The sequence below is a fragment of the Paramisgurnus dabryanus genome, chromosome 14 (assembly GCF_030506205.2).
Source record: "Paramisgurnus dabryanus chromosome 14, PD_genome_1.1, whole genome shotgun sequence".
Lineage (NCBI taxonomy): Eukaryota > Metazoa > Chordata > Actinopteri > Cypriniformes > Cobitidae > Paramisgurnus > Paramisgurnus dabryanus.
In genome coordinates this window covers 17197681-17217752 of record NC_133350.1, presented here as the reverse complement: position 1 = coordinate 17217752, position 20072 = coordinate 17197681, and the positions used below count along the sequence as shown (strand labels likewise).

Here is a 20072-nt window from a genome sequence, read left to right as displayed (position 1 = left end):
GCAAAGATTCAAAAGCCTCAGGGTAAAAGAAGGTGAAACCTGAGACCAGCAGTGGCCCTCAGACAATCATTTCCCCCTCGTTCCTCCACTCATCAACCTCCGAGTAAATCCCTTCCTGGTTTCGAAGCAGGGTGGGATGAAATAAAAGCATTTTTCCCACTCCAATCCAAAATTCGATATAGACAATAGGAAATAGGAAAATTGCACAAGGGGCCAAGTAAGTAAAAATATCATCTTGCTTTTTTTAAACATACCAACACGTGTACACACAAACTCAGCGTTGTTCATTTTCCCCTCACTTCGGTTTCTGCAGCATTTCTCTTTTAGAGAGAGAAACCCATGGAAAGATTTTTAATAAAGGGAAAGGACTGAGGTCAGGTGCATGAGAGGATTCGGGGAGGGCTAACAGCCGTAAAGACAGCGGTCTCCAGAGAGCCATGAATGGCTGTGAGATATGAGTGGTGATTACGCTGCCCTCCTTTCTTTGTTTGATCATCATTATACGAGCTGGGTACACAAACACATATTTTTGATGACACAAAGCCCCCCATACATAAACATCCAATCAGATCTGTTTGTTTGCAATATACACATGATTAGTATCACAACAGAACCTTTATATGGTCGGCTATTCTGAATCAATGGGCAACTGAAGGTTTTTAGATTAGATTAGCATTCATATTTGTTATCCTCCAAAAATACACTTTCAGAAAAAAAAAGGTTAAAATGGTCCCTATCCCTCACTGGGGCAGTACCATTTAAAATATCCTACCATTTAGGTACAGATATGCAAACAATTGGTATGTAATTGTACTAATATGAGTACAGTGACACATAGGGCGTTTTTTTACCTTTTTTGTAATTATTGAAGCTTTATAAAACCTTTGTATCTTTATATTCCTCTAATCACAAACGTCCATAGGCTACATCGCCCTATAGGCTCCTTTCCACATTTACTTGTTTTTGTCAAGGTCAGAGGTTAAGTGTTGACAGACCCACTACCGTAAAATCACTGTGTTTGTAAGAGGATGCAGATGACAGCAACTCTGATGGCCAACATCCATGCATAAAAAAAACAGAAAAAAGATCTGCACACTGTTAAAGGAGTAGTCCACTTTAAAGATGGGGTCCATTGACTTTTTATAGTAGGAAAAAAATACTGTGGTAAGTCAATGGGCCCCATCTATAAAGTGGACTACTCCTTTAAAGTCCCTTTATTTCAAAACTGCCTGACGAAGGTCTCTGACCGAAACGTTGCTGTTCTTGCACCTGGTCAAGACTTTTTTGGATGTGCGTATCCTGATTTCTCAACATCCATGCATAGCCATATAGCAGCCTTGTTGGGACTACCATAAAACTTTTAATATATAATGCATTTTCTTTTCAGTTATTCTAAAAATGTCTGAGATGTCTTGGTTATTATTTGAAACAAATCAAGTTTCACCTACACAGCACATCTGTGTATGGTATCGCTCAGCTTTGTAACCAAATCACTGTGTTCTGCTCCGGAGAGAAAGAGGGGAAAATACCATGACAACATCTTTGTTCAAGTGAAACAAGTCTATTGTTACTGGATCTTAACAGCTCTGCGGAGGCAGTGCGTTCCCCGACTCCCTTCTTTTCTAGTTCGTTCTTTCACTCTTTTTAAACTGGTCTTACCTGGATTTACCAGAACAAAAAAAGACTATTTTTTCCAACAACAGGTGACCAGGTCAACCATACCAAGGAGTGTTGACGTATAGCACACTTACAAGGGTGTAGAACATAACAGGCAAAACCACATGTCTTTAAAGAGAGAAAGAGCAAGTGAGTTTTACAGCACTATGACCAATAAAAGTTTGGATAGTGCCCAGATCCTGACACTTACAGCCGCGATCCAGAGAAGTTAGGAGCAAACTGACCCTGTGGTCCATTGATCATTAACCACTTCATGCAGGAGACATATTGTACATCTACATGATCAACATTGCAATGCAATTTAATTGTAAGGCTATCGATTAAAGGGATAGTTCACCCAAAAATGAAAATAATGTCATTAATGACTCACCCTCATGTCGTTCCAAACTTGTAAGACCTCCGTTCATCTTGGAAAACAGTTTAAGATGTTTTAGATTTAGTCAGAAAACTTGTTGACCCTTCATTGAAAATCTACGTACGGTTTACTGCCCATGTCCAGAAAGTTCATAATCAAAATAAAAATATCATCACAGTAGTCCATGTGACATCAGTGGGTCAGTTAGAATGGGTTGAAGCATCGAAAATAAATTTTGGTCCAAAAATAACAAAAATTACGACTTTATTCAGCATTGTCTTCTCTTCCGCGTCTGTTTTGAAGTGCATGCGCGAGACTAAAGTCACATGACTGCAGTGATGCAGAAGACGTATTTTCCTTAGACAGGTTTGCAAAGTTTTTTTTTTCAAACTTACAGCGTGCGTCTCCCTCAGACTGTAAACGAAGCCTGGGCGCACAAAAACAAAACAAAAACAAAAAAACAGCTTTGGCGCACCAGATAACACATCATCCACGTCACGTGACTTTAGTCTCGTGCATGCGCCTCACAACAGACGTGGAAGAGAAGACAATGCTGAATAAATTCATATTTTTGGTTATTTTTGGACCAAAATGTATTTTTGATGCTTCAACACATTCTTACTGACCCACTGATGTCACATGGACTACTTTGATGATGTTTTTATTACCTTTCTGGACATGGACAGTATACAGTACCTAGATTTTCAATGAAGGGTCAACAAGCTCTCGGACTAAATATTAAACATCTTAAACTGTGTTCCGAAGATGAACGGAGGTCTTACGAGTTTGGAACGACATGAGGGTGAGTCATTAATGACATTATTTTCATTTTTGGGTGAACTATCCCTTTAACAATGTTCTGTGTCTCTCTTAGTCTTGACCCTGGAAGGACACATAGCTCAAAAAGCTCACACGGAGAACAATAAAGACTAAGATCTCTCTCCCTTGCTCTCTCCTTTGAAAGAGTCTGAAGTTCTACTACATCTGCTAAAAGACAGAGATCTATTATCTTCTCTACTCAAAATTGATCAACACAATGTCCCTGTGTGACATATCCATGAGAACAATAACATTGCATCATTATAAAACAGAACTCCACTGTAACATTCAACACCATAGACACTAGTAACACCAAACAGATCCATGGTGGATAAGTGCCCCTTGCTATTGTTTAATACTTAATGCATTTAGTATCAAACAGCTCCAGCTCAAAATTCTATTAGTGCACAGTACTTTTTGTATGCAAAGGTTGCCCTCTTAACACAAAGAAAAAAAAATAACCATTAATCATCTTCAAAAATTAAATGTCATTGGCAGTGGTTTTGTCGAAATGGAAATATGGAAGTGGTGCCATGGAAATCTGTCCATATAAGGGAGGTGATCCATTGACTTTAATAGCTCTGAGTACATGAGATCAGGCTCTTTTCCCATGCTCTTAGAGTAAAGCTGTGGTATATGAGGACAGACAAGCAGAAACCATTCAGGGTCTGACAAACATGATTTTATAAGGAAGAAGGAAATGGGCTCTGGGTTGTGTGCTAACTGCATGCTAATAATGTTGAACATGGAATATCCCAGCGACTGTTACTAGACCACAGTGCATGCCTTCTGCTGCGAGCAGCAACAAGGGCCAAGTCAAGGACAAGGCAGAGGATGGATGGGGTAGCAAATACTCACATTCAAAAAGATAATAAAAGGATAAAAAGAATACATTTTGGGGGTAACATAGGCCTAAACTCATGGTAAGTTGTACGTATTTTATGAGGTGGTTAATTCGTATGAAGTGAACTTTACAAAAAATCGTACAATTATAAAAAAGACATCAATAAAACCTAACCCCAAAACATAACGTCACATTTGGGGCAAAACCAGATCATAGAAACGTACAATTCTGATTGTATAAATTCATGCAAATTAGCCACCTCATAACATACACATCCAGTCAAAAATGTTGACAAAACACTTGATTGAAAATAATCTTTTAATCTAAAGGTCTATGGTTAAAAGCTTGAAATATATACCTGTGCCGAACAATTTTTTTTTTTTTTTTAAATAGATTACTTAGAATAAATATTAAAGAAAAAGCAGCCAAGAAGAGCCCAGATTAAATGTTAACTCCTTCAATATATTTAAAATTCATCCTAAAATGAATCTTCGAAAAGCTATTCAAAAGTACGGTTTTGTAATTTCTAAGGGTGACTGCACTTCAAATGATAAAATATAATTTTCATTTATTTTGGATGCTTTTAATCACAACATAATTCCCACGGTTTTATTTGTGTTATGCCATAGTTTGTATAGTGTATTATTATTCTAATGTGGAAAAAAATAAAATAAAGAACGATATTGACCGGTATTGTACAAACAAATTGTCATGACTGTGTTGGTCAATACAGTGTTTTTTTTCTGTATGGATATCTCTGAAACAGATATTTCTTGAAAACAACTTATTATTATAAGTAGACTTATTATCTTCTCTACATATTTGTTATTACATATAATTAATAAATATTATATACATCCATCGCATTTTAAGACTGTTAATGTGAATTTAATTTCTTTTTTCCTTTTTATTTGTCATGCTAGGAGCTATCTCAACTGAGTCATATATACCAAGGAAAAGTAAACATTTGAATAAATAGGGACAGTAGCATCTGGAGGGCAGAGCAAAGTACATCTAATGATTCATGCATTAAGCAAATTAGCTCTTGAAATAGTTCTTCTGCTCTTAGCCAACTCAGATATTAAAATAGTTTGGTTAGATCTAGTTATAGAGACAAGTTTGACTGAAGCCATGACCCATTCTGTCCCTCAAAGGCCTGCATGCATGTTTGCACCCACTGGGATGAAGCTCATGTGGTTCCAGTTCTATAATTAGCAACGACTTGCTGTTTCCCTCGCAGCCAAGAGAGGAAAACAAGAGGATGACTCTTGTTAAGCATCCTCTCACAAACTGTACTGTGTGCTGTCTTTCCTCCTAGAAGAATTTACATGCGCATATTCCCATACAACTCAATTTCCCAGAATCCTCCTCTCAATATATATATAACAGGTGTGCAAAACACATATTAAATATATAATAAATAGAAATGGACTGTGAGGACAAATTTTCCTTTTTCAAATAATCAGCTAAACACATGCACTAAGTACAGCATAAATAATGCATAGAGTACACTTGTCCTCTTGTCAGTTAAAGTCAATCTAATATCTTAAATCCTCTTTAGTCTGCCACAGACTGCTAAAAGTTGTTGATTGAAAATGACTTAATCTCTAAGTCTGACTCGTGAAGAGGAAAGTCAAGTAATGTCATTTAATTTCATTTACATTTGATGCATTTTGCAGATGCTTTAACCCAAACAGTGTAACAAGCTATGCATTTTATCAAACATATAGGGCTCTATCTTATACCCGGCGCAATGCAGCGCAATGCGCGTCGCAAGTGTCTTTTGCTAGTTTCCACCCTGCGCAATGATCATTTTCACATTTAGCGCCATGTTGTTTAAATTGCAACTGCATTTTGTGCCCATAGCGTTTTGGTCTGAAAACGAGGTGTGTAAAGGTGTGAAAGTCTAAAGTCAATGGCGCAATATGTTTTTTGTTATTTTAAGAGCGCATTAGTAATATGCGCCTATAAATGGGGCGACAACGCGGGTTTGCTTATCACATACATGAATGCGCAGCAGCACAAAAACGCTTTTAAATATAAAAGAGTAAAGGAGTGAATGTTAAAGATTATTATTGAGTCCTTGGACATAAATCAGGACTAATTATGAGACGTTAAGGCACAAAGAGCTGCTTCACCTGCAGCCTATTAACTCTTTCCCCGCCATTGACGAGATATCTCGTCAATTAAGAAAAAACGCTTCCCCGCCAATGACGAGATTTTCCGTCTTTCCGCAATACCGCTATTATCCACCAGGTGGCGCCCTTCCGCAACTTTTTAAAACCGGAAGTATTGCCCTATGGCAAGCTGCTGCATGTCCGTGTCTGTTTTAAAGATCGCTCTGAATGGGATCTCTATGAAAAGTCCGTCACAAATATGGAATTATCTCAGCTTTTTGCTCAAAATATGGTGTTTTTGCAAAAACCTACCCATATTCAAAAGCTGATTGCAAAAGAACCACTAAAGGTAGGATGAAACGTTTTTTTTTTTGTTTGAAAGCAGATGGTCTGTTCTTTCATTTGGTATATTGTATGTTTATTTATTTAAAGAAGAACATTTTCTGGAAGGCATTAAACTTCTGTGAAAATCATGAAAAACGCTGGCGCTGGCTGGCAACTTTTTTTTAAAACGCTGGCGGTGAAAGAGTTAAGTAAATAAATGCTTTGCTTTAAACAAATGCATCTGTTTTTAAATGTTTTTTTTAAATGCTACCTCACGGATTTATTGTATATGATGACTCTGTACCTGTGGATATGGTGAGATGAGAAACATTTTTAAGTAATGCTTAAAAAAACTGACGCTGTCCAAGTGCTGAAACGTGCGGAGAGCCGTTTGTAAATTCTTTATCTCCTGTTTGTAACAAATAAAGTATTTTTACAGTACAAACCTTTTTTTATGATGATATTGGATAGCCATACATTTAAAGCAATCAAAGGCCTGCTTTTTTACTTCCATGACTTAAAGAAAACGGGTTTTAAAGGTTTTCATAAAAAAATTAAATTTCAATACAAGTAAAAAACAACACAATTATTTAACATTAATCTTAAACTGGGGATCTTCTTCCTCCGCTTAGTTTTTCAGTTTACAAAGTCCGTCATCTAAATAGGGATTAGACATAGCGCCAGCGCAACTGGCTTTTAAAGGGGATGAGAGCTGAGACTCTCATTGGTTTGTTGCACATTACTCCCAAAACACACCCATTACTCATAAAAAAAGCTTAAAAAGGTCATGGGTTCGAGTCCCAGGGAACACACACACTGATAAAATGTATACCTTGAAGTCAATTTGGATAATTAAAAATGCATAAATGTAAAAACAAACAGATATTTATCACACTATAAGGAGCTCAAGCCACATTAAGGGGCATTATGGGATACATATATACTGGTGTGTGAGGTCACATGGATATTCTGGGTTTTTTCTTTCGTCTTTACACCATATTTCCAGCGTCTACGGCTATATTCATGGCAAGAACCAGTTGATCCACACAAAGGTTGTGGGAGGGGCAATTTGGTATCTCCAATTCACCTAACTTGTCCTGCGGGATGAAACCAGAGTAACTGAAGTAAACCCACGCTGACACAAGGAGAACATGCAAACTCCACACGGAAAGGCCACCTGAACTAGCCGGGCTCAAACGGGGACCTATGGTGCCCCATTCTGGCTTCTGTACACTGCCCATATACACATACTGATAAAATAGTACAAAGAATATGTTATTATGCTTTTAAGAACAAAGCCAGACTCAATTCCCAAGATATCAACTAAGAGAAACTAGCAAAAGCCCTTTGGCAAAGATAACCAGTGGGGAATCTGCAAACAGCAACAAAATAAAAGAGCAAAAAACATGCTCATTACTACAGATCACATCCACATAGAGACATTAGTCAGGCGCAGCTATTATATAACAGTCCCACAGTGAGGATGAACAGCCAAGAAGAGCAGTGTCAAACAGCACAGATAGGAGGCTGGGAACAAGAGGACATGGTTTCACAACCTTAAAGGGATAGTTCACCCAAAAATGTACTCACTCTCATGTTGTTACAAACCTGTATAAATGTCTTTGTTCTGATGAACACAAAGGAAGATATTGTGAATTGAACTGAAGCACCACTGACTTCAATAGTAGGAAAAAGCATCCTGTGGAAGTCAATGGGGCCTGTGATCGGTTTGGTTACACAATATCTTCCGTCGTGTTCATCACAACAAAGAAATGTATACAGGTTTGTAACAACATGAGAGTGAGTAAATGATGACAAAATTTAAATTTTTTAGATAAACTATCCCTTTAAGCACACAAATATAATACCAACCAATGGTACATCTTTCTCTAGACCGTAATACAGCGTTAACTCAGCAGGTGTCTCGGCATGCAAGACCAAACCTAAATCCTCAAGGTGGAAAAAAACATTCAGAAAATATTCGTTTTCAAAACTGGGCTTTGGAAAAGAAACGCTTGCCTTTTCTTGGTTTCTTTCACCGTTTCTTTGGTGTACACAGGAAAATTTTGGAGGATGAAGAAAGCAGGAATTTAATCTCATTGGGGTCTGAAGATAAGACTCCATACTGACCCCTATCAAAGTGTATTTCTGAATTCGTTAGTCAAGACCATAACAAATGTACATCCTCTATATTGACTATACTTCATTGCGGCGAGCACTGTTTTTAACTTTCCATAAAGATCAATTTGAAAATTTGTCCTCTGCGTGTCCCTTTAAATTGAAAGGACTCTTTATTTCTCCAGGTTATTATCTCAATCAATAGTCTTTAGTTTTAAATTAAATTAAGCAAATACATCATCTGAGTGTGCTTTATTAAAGAGCAACTATCGTCCGATTCACATTTTTACATTTGCTTCGGTGTGTAAGTGTGTATTAGTACATGCTAACAATATGCAAAGCCCAAAGTAAAGGATGACGCGAGTTATCGTCTCCAACGTATATCTCTTTTCTTGGATTACAACAAACACACGGATTGTAGTCAACAGTTTACTTCCTAGGCCTGTTGACAAAGACAGGACCGATATTATCATAATCCCCGCCCCCCCTTTGACTCATAACTGTCAGAACTGCATTGTGAGCGAATCTTTAAAACATGGTAAGGAGTGTGACATTTCCGGCTGACATCAGAGGTATTCAGGCCAATCACAACATACAGATTAGCAGACCAATCACCAGCGCTTTTCAGATCGATGAGTTTTGAACAAAATCAATGCATTTGAAGAAGACAGGGATAACTGGAGCTACAACAATGTACGGTATGTGGAAAATAATGTGGGTTTTTTTAACCATAAACATAGCAAACACATTATATTATACCAGATACACAAAGTAACGTTGTTTTTTACAAATGTAATAGGTGCACTTTAATCCAGATCACATTAAACTCAATGCAGGCTATTCACTATATGCAAGTCACAGCAGAGATTAGAGCAGGTTGTGTCAGACATCTGCCGTGACGAAACCACTTGGCACGTGGCAAGGACGTCGTCCCCGATAAAAGAAAGCTTAACAAAAGGAGGCAATCACGGCGTGGGGCTTTTGTGTAGAGGCGGAGGAAGGGTTGGCTCTCCTATTCAAGTCAATTATGTATCTGCAATTGGTGCTGGCTAATAATGGTCCCTCCCTCTGACCCGCCTATTTTCATCATTTGAGCATGTGAAGATGGTGGACAAAGAAAAGAGTGCTTTGTTTCCAATGAATCTGTAATACTCCAGTATAACAACCTAATAATTGTGTTAATGTCAATTCATGCGACTTCAAATTTCAAAAAGCCTTTATATCACAAATAAAGATTTGTTTAAATACAAATATAATCAAATGTTTTTGTCAGACACCTATAGCAGTTGAGATGCAAGCTTCATCACAATTAGCTGTGGTGCTCAAGACTCAAATCATTTTTACATCCCCCCCCTTTCTTTCTGACTATTCCATATTTCATCTATTGAGTCCAAGACTCAAGCTACAAATCAAATATGATCTCACAAGCAGTGATGCTGTTCAACCTGTACTACAGCTACCAGACTGAACAAGTACACTTTGTGACGCGCAGGCTGCAGCATCCTAAAATTCATAAACTCTTCCCTTTCAGTCAACATTATGAAACATCATCCAGTCACATCAAAGCCTGTCATCATCATTTATTATGGAGGGTGGATTTAAGGCTCCAGCCCAGCTAGCTGGATACCATAAACCCAGATCCCATCATTCTGCCACTAATTTTTCACAGTGCATCAAACCCCTAGGAGGATATTATACAGGCTGTCTGTTAGGACAGCTGTAGTACTGCTTTTCAAATGTGACGGCTTCGGGACATGCCTATAATTTGCAAGGGATGTAAATGAGACACATGCACGATAAACCAATGTTACAGCTGAGCTTTCAGACTAAAATTGCTTTGGAATCAATATACTGCTGCTGTTTGTCCGGTTAATCATTTGATTATAAAATCTATAATGATGAATACTGAAGTACTAAATAAAAGTAGGTTGAGCTAATAAGTGCTGTATCAGGATGCTAAAACAAACCGAGCATAGTCTGTTAGAGGCATAGATGCCTCATTAGCATATGTTTCTGCGGACCGCTATACGCAAGTCGCCCGCCATATTAAAAAGTGGTACATAAACCAGTGTTGCCAAGTCTGCTGTGTTACCGTGAAATCGGATAACTTCAAATGTTGATGTGGACTGTCAATATTAAGTCAAATTTGTTTATTTATAAAAATAAGGTTTTTGTATTTGGGAAAGGGTCACTGGGATAGATCTTATTGTTATGCCAATCTGGCAACCCTGCAAAATTGGCACATTAACTCTCGAGAACAAGCTGAATGTGCAACCCAGTATCACAAAATGACGTACCTATAGTCACGTAAATGTTTGATTCTTTTCCGTGACACTGTCACGTTTTTTCCGTGACTGTATCACGCATTTCTGTTTACGTGTCATTGTCATGTATTGGTTACTCAACTGTTTTGTCTTATTTTCAATCCATTGTCGCTTCAGTGTAAGGTTAGATTTACATAAAATGACATCCTTACCCAAACCCAACTCTAACCCTAATGCCAGACGACAATTGTTTAAAAAAAATTATATATATATATATATATATATATATATATATATATATATATATATATATATATATATATATATATAAAATAAATCAGAAAAAATAGTATAAACCAATACTTAAAGTGACATCCTAATGCAAACACCAAATCTAACCCTAAACTGAAGCGACGATGGTTTGAAAATAGGAAAAAGCAGTTGAGTAACCAATCATGACACGTAAACAGAAATGCGTCATATGGTCACGTAAAAACGTGACAGTGTCACGAAAAAAAAAAAAAAAATTACGTGACTAGGTACATCATTTTGTGATACAGGGTTGGAATGTGCGCCCACAACCGTAGTAATATGCATGTTTAATTATCATGTATTATGTGCACAATTCACAATTCACCAAGACTAAAGCGTTAGCTAACATATTAAAAAGTTACTGTATTTAAAAACCCTGTAATATTGAGTTAATACATACAACACATATATAGGGAATATATGCGCAATGTATACTGAAAAAACTGTGAGTAACACTTATTTTGAATTAGCGCATCCTCGGATGAGGAGTCACGAGCCGCGACTGCTGGCAACAGTTTGTTCAAAATTAAATGAACATTAAACATTAACAAATCTTTGTCTATATAAATTAAAACTATAAAATAACAGCCTCATGCAAAACATTCTCGGAACCAGAAATCTCATTAACCTTTTTCTGTTGTTTCCTTCAGATTTTGGTTCCAAGTAGGCTTCTTAATGTTTAATTTTTATTTAATTTAAACTTTGAATAAATAACATCATTTTAAATCTACAGTAAGTAACTGGCAAACATTCACCATGAATACTGTAATTGGACAGTAAGTGGTTGAATGGAGAGGTATCTATGTTAACATTTCTAAGGTCAAAGTGTTTACCCTTAAAATCAACATACCAATGACTTACAGCTGTATGTTATACTTATGTAGTTATAATATCATTTTTAACATAAAACGCACTTCAGCTTTAAGAATGAACACTATAATAAATACACTGTGTTGGCAAAAAACAGCACAATTAATTGCGAAATCTACAGTAGTTACAGGACATTACATACCTTGTATGCAGCTCTAGTTATCAGCATTAGCCAGTATGCCGAGTCAATACTTAATCAGTTAACTGATGTCCTGGCAGACTAAAGATAACATATGTACACAAAGGTGAATCTCCAAGGTTTATTATGTGATTTTAATAATCTGTCTTTTCTCTTTAATGCGCTGAACACTCACACACCCATAAGGCATGTTTGCGAAATAAAAGAAGAGATCTGGAAAGCAAGAAGATTTGGATTGTGTCTTAAGGCATGGCTTGAGTAATTGCACAGGAGGCCACACCTTTACATGCTTGAATTGTTTTACAAATAAAAGATGCTGTTATGTGTTGATCATATAACAACCTTTGACTTATATTGTTTTTTGGGACTCAACAGACAAGCTGAAGCCTTATTTAAGCAAAAACTTTTGGTGAATCGATATAGTTTAATAGACACAAGCAAATAATAGCGTCATATTATTCAGATAAGATACTTTACAATATATAACATTACACTAGTATTTTTTCCAACTAAGTAGTATCTAATGCAGGTTTTCAGTTTCCCATAATGCACAAGTGTGCATGAATTTCTCAATTAACTAGACATCTGAGTATTAGCAGAGCTCGATGACTCAGAGATAATGTGAATCTGTCTCTTATTCGATGGAAATCCCTTTATCCATTAGCGTGTGTTGACCAGTTGGATGAAAAACAACACTTGCTCAAAAAAGGACAGAGAAAAATTTGGTTTACTGCAGCCTACATTTAGATGATCACAAAAATGACATGATGGGTGTTGACAGCAACAGGTGTAATGTTCACTCGGTTAAACCAGCTGATCAGGTTTTATGGCTGTAAACAACAAAGAGTCATCTCAGGGAACATTGGGGGCGCTGTAGAGGCGATTTAAAGTCTGTCCTAATTCTCTCAGACTTGTTTCGTGACTTGATTTGTGTGTTTGTGTAGATCACAAGGATTAGGATTAAATATGAAAAGGATTGGGGAGGCTTTGTGCTCTATTGGTGAAAAAGCACTACAAGTATGTTTGGCAAAATATACTGTATGTAGTCCTGTTGTGCAGTCAGTGGACCTGATTTATCCTTATAGTGGTCATGTGTTCAAACAAAGCAGTATGTCAAGACCATATGGCATTATTTACCAAATGTACCTCTATGCTTATGTATTCCCTATTAAATGACATATCATGAAAATTTGACTTTTTCCATAAGTGCTATAATTGGGTCCCCAGTGCTTCTATCAACCTAGAAAATGTGAAAAAGATCAACCCAGTAACTTAGTTTTGGTAAACCATTCTCTGCAAGCATGTGAAAAAATAGTTAATTGAAATTTGGCTCCCCTTGTGATGTCAGAAGGGGATAATACCACCCCTTAATCTGCATTATCCAACCACGACACTGCCATTTAGTGCAGAGATCAGCTCATTTGCATTTTAAAGGGCACACACAAAACGGCACATTTTTGCTCACTCCTACAAAGTGGCAATTTTAACATGCTATAATAAATTATCTATATGGTATTTTGAGCTAAAACTTCACATGCATACAATATTTTTTGGGAGACCAAAGATTTTTTGTTTTACATTTTAAAAAAGTATTGTGAAATGTCACCTTTAAATGTGATGTGTAAGTGGAGCATACTAACTTTATTGTTATTTTTTCTCGAATAAAAACATCTCATCTTTATTTCTTCTGAAAGCTCCAGAGGTTGTTGAGTGTCTTTAAAGTTGACCTGATTTTCACATCGCTGTACTTGAAAATGTCAGTCTGTCCCATTAAGTTTGCGTTAATGTTTTGGGGTCACAGCACAGAACAGAATATGCTGTTCCAGAGGCGTCACCACAGGTCACCAAAGCAGAGACTCAGCAATCATGTGATGACAGATAGTGAGTTGGACGTCCCCCAGAGCTCCAGAGATATACATCAGCATACTTTCATTCCGACACAGTCTCGCACATCCACACATGTACAGCTATGGTAGGTATGTTGGGACTATCACACAAAAGCAAGTGAACTGCATTGTGGGTAAATACTGTACTGTGTCATCGCCTCGGAAGGAATCAAGACTAAAAAGCTTTTTAATTGGTCCAGAGGGAGAAGGGGGGGGTCTTAAAGTCTGATTTAGTACCACGTTGCCCATAGGAAGAAGGATTTGTAAAGCCATTCAGATCCTAATGGGTCAATTTCCTGTGTGGCTCTGTATTACAACAATGGGGAAGATAAAACCGTCTGCTGGGCTTGGATTCACATCCGATAGATAATGTAGCTCAGTGACTCACAGAGAGTAACTAAGGTTTCTTAAAAGATGTGCATTATTTCAGTGCTGAGATATCAGGCTTAATTATATCAGAGATGTCCCATGTTATATAACTCTTACACACTTATATCCATGTTAATTTAATATCTACGACTTTAATTTCATCATATTAAAGCTGAGATTTAATGAAAACTTCTGATTTTATGTAAGATAGTAATTGGCTCCGGGGCGGATCCACAACGGAGCTGATGACTTTGGGGCGGACCTGGTACGGATCCGCCTCAACACAAGCATTGCGGTTAAAAAAAGGATATGGCTTATATTATATTACAAAGCTATTCCTGATGTGATGTCACAAGTACATGATAGCAAATTAAACCAATTATGATGATTCAATTCAATTAGATTTGGATTTATATGGTTTATTATATGGTCGAAAAAAGTGGCAGATAAATTTATGATTTCGATATACTGTATTGAACTGTACCCTAAAATGTTTCAGTGTGTATATGTACAATAAATCAAACAGTGGCACATGTTCAAACAGATCCATGAAGCCTCTGAATATTGTGTATACAATAACTGTCCATCAAACTACCAGCTTCTCCATTAATGCTTTTCCTAAGGCTCATGTTGTATCTAAAATAGCTCACTCATTCATTACATAGTTAATGCCACTTAGTGCACTATACAGTATGCAAAAGATATGCTTATATTACTGTAATGTTGGTAAATGCACATCAATTATTTATTATAAAGAGCAAAACATGTTTATAAAAATATTTTTGTTAATAGACATCACTACGAGGTCAATAAGGAACCATTTCTAAAATGCACGATATGGTCTACCAGGTTTTTGGTTGATAACAGATATTTATCTGCATGTTCGAAACCATTTCAGCTAAACAGCTTAGTTCCAGCTGACCAATTCAATCATTCCAGTTGAATAGCTTGTCACAGCAGGTGAACATCAGGGCTCTTGTATCAATGTGCTATCATTGTCTGTGAACATCACTGCTACCACCGCAGGTCAACCAGAGATGCTTTCAAAGCTTCATAGGCACACTAAGACTGACAGCCACTAAAACAGCACAAGGCAGGAGAAACAACCTCAACATAATCCAAATCAAAGGTGGCATTCACATCTTTTTGGTGTGGAGTAGATCCAGTTGAGTGCGGTCTGTTGCGGGTTTAGCACGTCTTTTGACAGGCCACCTGCTCCACCCCGCCAAACGGGCGAAAGAGAGAGGCAATCTGTCTTGTCTGTGTGCAGCCATTCTCAGATATCCACTTTATTTATAAAATATGTATAAGTACCTATTTCTGTGCAAGAAACCCATAAACAAGTAAATGGGTTGGTTTCAAGTTAACAGGTCTTGGGTGCAACATCACAGAGCCCCAGGGAAAACAATGTACCTGAACATTATCCATCTGTCATCTCTTTATGTGGTTTATATGTCCTTCTACCACGGGTCTGTTGAATGCTGTATTCTGATTGGCTGAGAAATGTTCCGTATGTATGCATTCATTTCTGATAACCGCACACCTAACTTGTCCAATGTCTTAATAATAGGCACCAGAGCAATGTTTGTGGTTACCGTGGTATAAGAGGAATAATTGGATCTTTGGTCCTTTGAATTATTTTAAAATAATGCACACCCGTGGTGTAGCATTGCACTTTGGGTGTGCATTATTTTCTTTTAATTCAATGGCCCGTCGTCAATTATTCCTTACAAATATTTTGCAGTCACTGTGTATTTAATGGCTTACCTACCGAACCCTTTAGGAGAGAATGACCCCTGAAAAGAGGTGATGAGCGAACAGATTAACTCTTTAATCTCTGGCTGTTTTCAGCACACTGGCTAACCCCCATACACCCCCTCTTTCACTGTCTGGCTCTCATTAATCCTCTCTGAAGGACACTGATGGAGGCTGAGTGTTGTGCACTTTTCCATGTCTAATTACATTGTCTTAAGCGTGTGCTGAAAGGTAACACTTCTTTAAAGACTGATTCAACATAAATGCATCCAAGCCTGCAGTAACATGGTACTAGTTGATGTTTTAACAATATGCTATATTTGCATGTAGTATAGTTTAATGCTTTGATGTTTGGGAAATTACCACAATTTTACAAATCCGGACAAGCTCTTCTCTGTAAGATCTATCTGATGTACCCATTGTTTATACTGTGTTGAAAAAGTAGTAACCAGCGGACATATTTAATGAACGGGCTGAATATGTACCATGGAAACTCCTCCAACAGTCTTGCTTTTGCAATTCATAAGATTGATTCTGATCATTACGATGACTCATGGACCGGCCCACATGAATTTTGTGCCCGCAGAACACAAGAGACTTCTGCGCAAACTGAAAGTCATTCACAGTTTTACACATTACAACCTCTTTTATATATATTAAACTCTTTTGCTGATTTGATAATAGTTTTGCTAAAAAGTGCTCTCATGCTCTGTTTAAAACATAGTTTTCAAAATTCTCAATTACTGAGTATTAAAAGGGGTTTATTTAACCCAAAAATGAAGATTCTGTCATATTTACACACACTCATGACTAAAAATTTTATTTACTGAAAATATTTGTGTTTTTATCATTTTGAATCTCAAATCCACATTTAGTTTCATTGTATGGAATAGTACAGTCAGTACTTAGAACACATTACGTAATTTTAAAAATAATTTCTTAACATACCCCAGCAAATAATAGTCATCATTTCACTGTCTAGGTCAACTATAGACCCGATATAGTCCGGCTATGAGTAACCCACCTTTAGCCAAAATAACCTTAAATTTCATCAAAGGGGTCATAGCGTGAAAATCTGACTTTTTCCATGTTTAACTCTTTCACCGCCAGCGTTTTTAAAAAAAGTTGCCAGCCAGCGCCAGCTTTTTTCATGATTTTCACAAAAGTTTAATGTCTTCCAGAAAATGTTCTTCTTCAAATATATAAACATACAATATACCAAATGCCAGACCCTCTGCTTTCAAACAAAAAAAACCTGTTTCATCCTACCTTCAGTGGTTCTTTTGTAATCAGCTTTTGAATATGGGTAGGTTTCTACAAAAACACCACATTTTGAGCAAAAAGCAGAGATAATTCCATTTTTGTGACAGACTTTTCATAGAGTTCCCATTCAGAGCGATCTTTAAAACAGACACGGACATGCAGCAGCTTGCCATAGGGCAATACTTCCGGGTTTAAAAAGTTGCGGAAGGGCGCCACATAGTGGATAATAGCGGTATTGCGGAAAGACGGAAAAACTCGTCATTGGCGGGGAAGCGTTTTCTCTTGATTGACGAATTATCTTGTCAATGGCAGGGAAAGAGTTAAGTGCTATAATTGGGTCCCCATTGCTTCTATCAACCTAGAAAACATAAAAAAGAAAAACACAGTAACTTTGTTTTGATAAAAAAAATAGGCCGTTCAGATTTCACATGTTTTGTTACGTAGGTAGCCGTATTACAATAGTACCGTCCCTTAATCTGAACTATCCAATGACGGCACCGCCATTTAGTGCAGAGAGAAAGAGAGAAAAAATAATTGACAGCACAATTTTAAATTTTAATAAACGATCAGTGTTTGCATTTTATCAGCTCATTTGCATTACACCCACAAATGGCTTTTTTGATCGCACCTACAAATTTTAACATGCTATAATAAATTATCTGTGGGGTATTTTGAGCTAAAACTTCATATACACACTCTGGTGACTTCAAAGACTTATTTTACATAAAAAAAATCTCATAATATGACCCCTTTAAATGTTGTTTTCACCTAAATTTCGCACAGTTTTTTTTGCCTAGACATCTGGGCTGTGTTTAGATGGATATTAGACGTCTTTTAAATGCAAAATTTCTTGCAGGGACATAACATTTCTTCAATATTCCAAGAACATAATTTTGGATTGGATCGACATGTGGGTGAGTAAATTATGTAACATTTTTGGGTAAAATATTCCTTTAAGATGACCGTATGCAGTCGTGGAACTGTTTTAAAAACACTGCATCCCATCACTACTCAGTATTCACCCCGAACACTCACAGTATCAGCACTGCGTCAGATAACCAGGCTGTTGCACTCAAGATGACGTTTAAGAGAATCAGATTAAGATTAAGAGACTGAGAGAAACAGTTTTCCCTGTTTAACATGCATACACACACAACGTCCCTCTTTTTACTGTGTATTCTTTGCACAAACTACAACTCACTTAATGGCCATCGCGTACGCGTGGTATGGACTCTTTATGCTCCGACCAATGAGAAACAGATCGAAAGTGTATTTTCTCCGCATGAACCAATCACGTGTCAGATAAACAGAAGAGAAGGACAGAGAGTGTCAATACAAACAGATATCTCTGCAGCATGTGGGTTTTTTTAAGCACAGAGAGCTTGTGTGCTTCCAGAACAAATGCGTCTTTTTGGGGGGAAGGACCGCATTAATGGCTTTTGCACACATCATAACCCATCCACTTGCTCGTGACACAGTCTATTTAAATGCTACTCAATACTCAATATGATACAACCAGAATGATTTGTACTGAAACAAACTTCACAGCTTTATATTTGATGCTTTATGAGACATCTTAAAATCAAGACCACACACACGCATCAACATAAATCTATTACGCAACCTGATGCTAGCCAGGATGACTGTAGTCAATTGAGTTTATCCTTTAAATCTAAGTGTGGTTCATCCAAATAACTCTGGTTTGGCAACGCTCACACTCTTGGATTTGCCGCTTTGGGTTACTCTGCATGCTGGAGAGCACAACACAGCTTTGCTTGATTCAAACAAACCAGGCATTCAAAGAGAAATAGAGACAGACAGAGGGATAAAAGACAGACAGGTGGTGGCACACTGGGGGGACAGAGAGGACCGAAGCCCATCTGGTGAAACCCCAGCATCTGTAACCACGGGCAACACCCAAGAAATGATGCATGTCCAATGAGGACCGACCGGATCAAAACATTCAGCACGCTCGATGTGATCCGGACGTGATGTACCATTTCTCTGCCCGCCAAAATGAATAAAAAGCCCTGTTATTGTTATACAATATTAATTTAGAACTTAGCCAGCCTTGAATTAAACATAACTGTGCGAACATACTCAAAATTAGCAGTTTGATAAACAAGCGTTATAAAAATAGCACAAAATTAACCGAATCCCTTGTAAACAGAAAATCAACACTCACCACTTGCTTCTTGATAGTTATTTATGGAGATTCTTCTTGGATATGTCCACAATAATAAAATAATAATATTGCGTATACAATATAATGAATCAATCGATGGCTTCAAATAAACAGCAAATGAAGATTCCTTTTGGAGACAACCCTACTGACAACATCAACAAGACTAGCTGGTGCAGGCAACCACAGTAAGATGCTGTACAATAACAACACCCTCCTTTCTCTAAAGGATGAATAAAGGAGGGAGTGACAACGTACTAGAGAAACAGACACAAGAGGGGAGGAGGGACACTACCGAGCATGCTCACTGAAAATCCCTGGGCATTTAAATATCACATGACTCTCTCTGTGCTGTCAATTATTGCTGGTTAGAAAATGAAAGAAGGGAGAAAGAAAGATCTAGAGATGGATGGAGGACCATTATGTTGATGGGTATACAGTGGGGAACGGCAGGTGGCGGCATCACATCTGCTATTTTTTCCGAGTAATTAAAGAAAGAGGGAGAAAAAAACCTGCAATCTTTTACAGCCCACCCTCAGGCAAGCAGCCCACCAATAGCGCTCATTTTTCCAGTTTAGATCCATGGATTAACCCCTTTAAAACCGGACGTCACCTGATAAGAGAGAGATATTGTAATAAAAAAAGACTATAATTATTTTTTTTAAATAAGCAGTGTTACAGTTCTGATGTAAAGAATAAGTATTTGTATGTATGATAAATGTTGAAATACAAAATGATTTTAAAAAATGTGAATAAATTAAATCACATTTAAAAAGCA

At 37.3% G+C, this 20072-nt stretch overlaps 1 protein-coding gene across 2 annotated transcripts in view; it reads right to left on the bottom strand.

Moving 5' to 3' along the window:
- The window catches only part of plekha6 (pleckstrin homology domain containing, family A member 6), a 113532-nt gene extending 94034 nt beyond the window's left edge, over positions 1–19498 (bottom strand). The window contains exon 1 of one of the 2 annotated variants that reach the window (XM_065241373.2): positions 19298–19498. The gene's annotated coding sequence lies outside the window, so the exon portion shown is untranslated. Of the gene's footprint in view, positions 1–11842; positions 12028–19297 lie in introns of those variants that run through there. The other variant, XM_065241374.2, reaches the window with a different exon arrangement.
- Between the last annotated feature and the right edge of the window lie 574 nt (positions 19499–20072).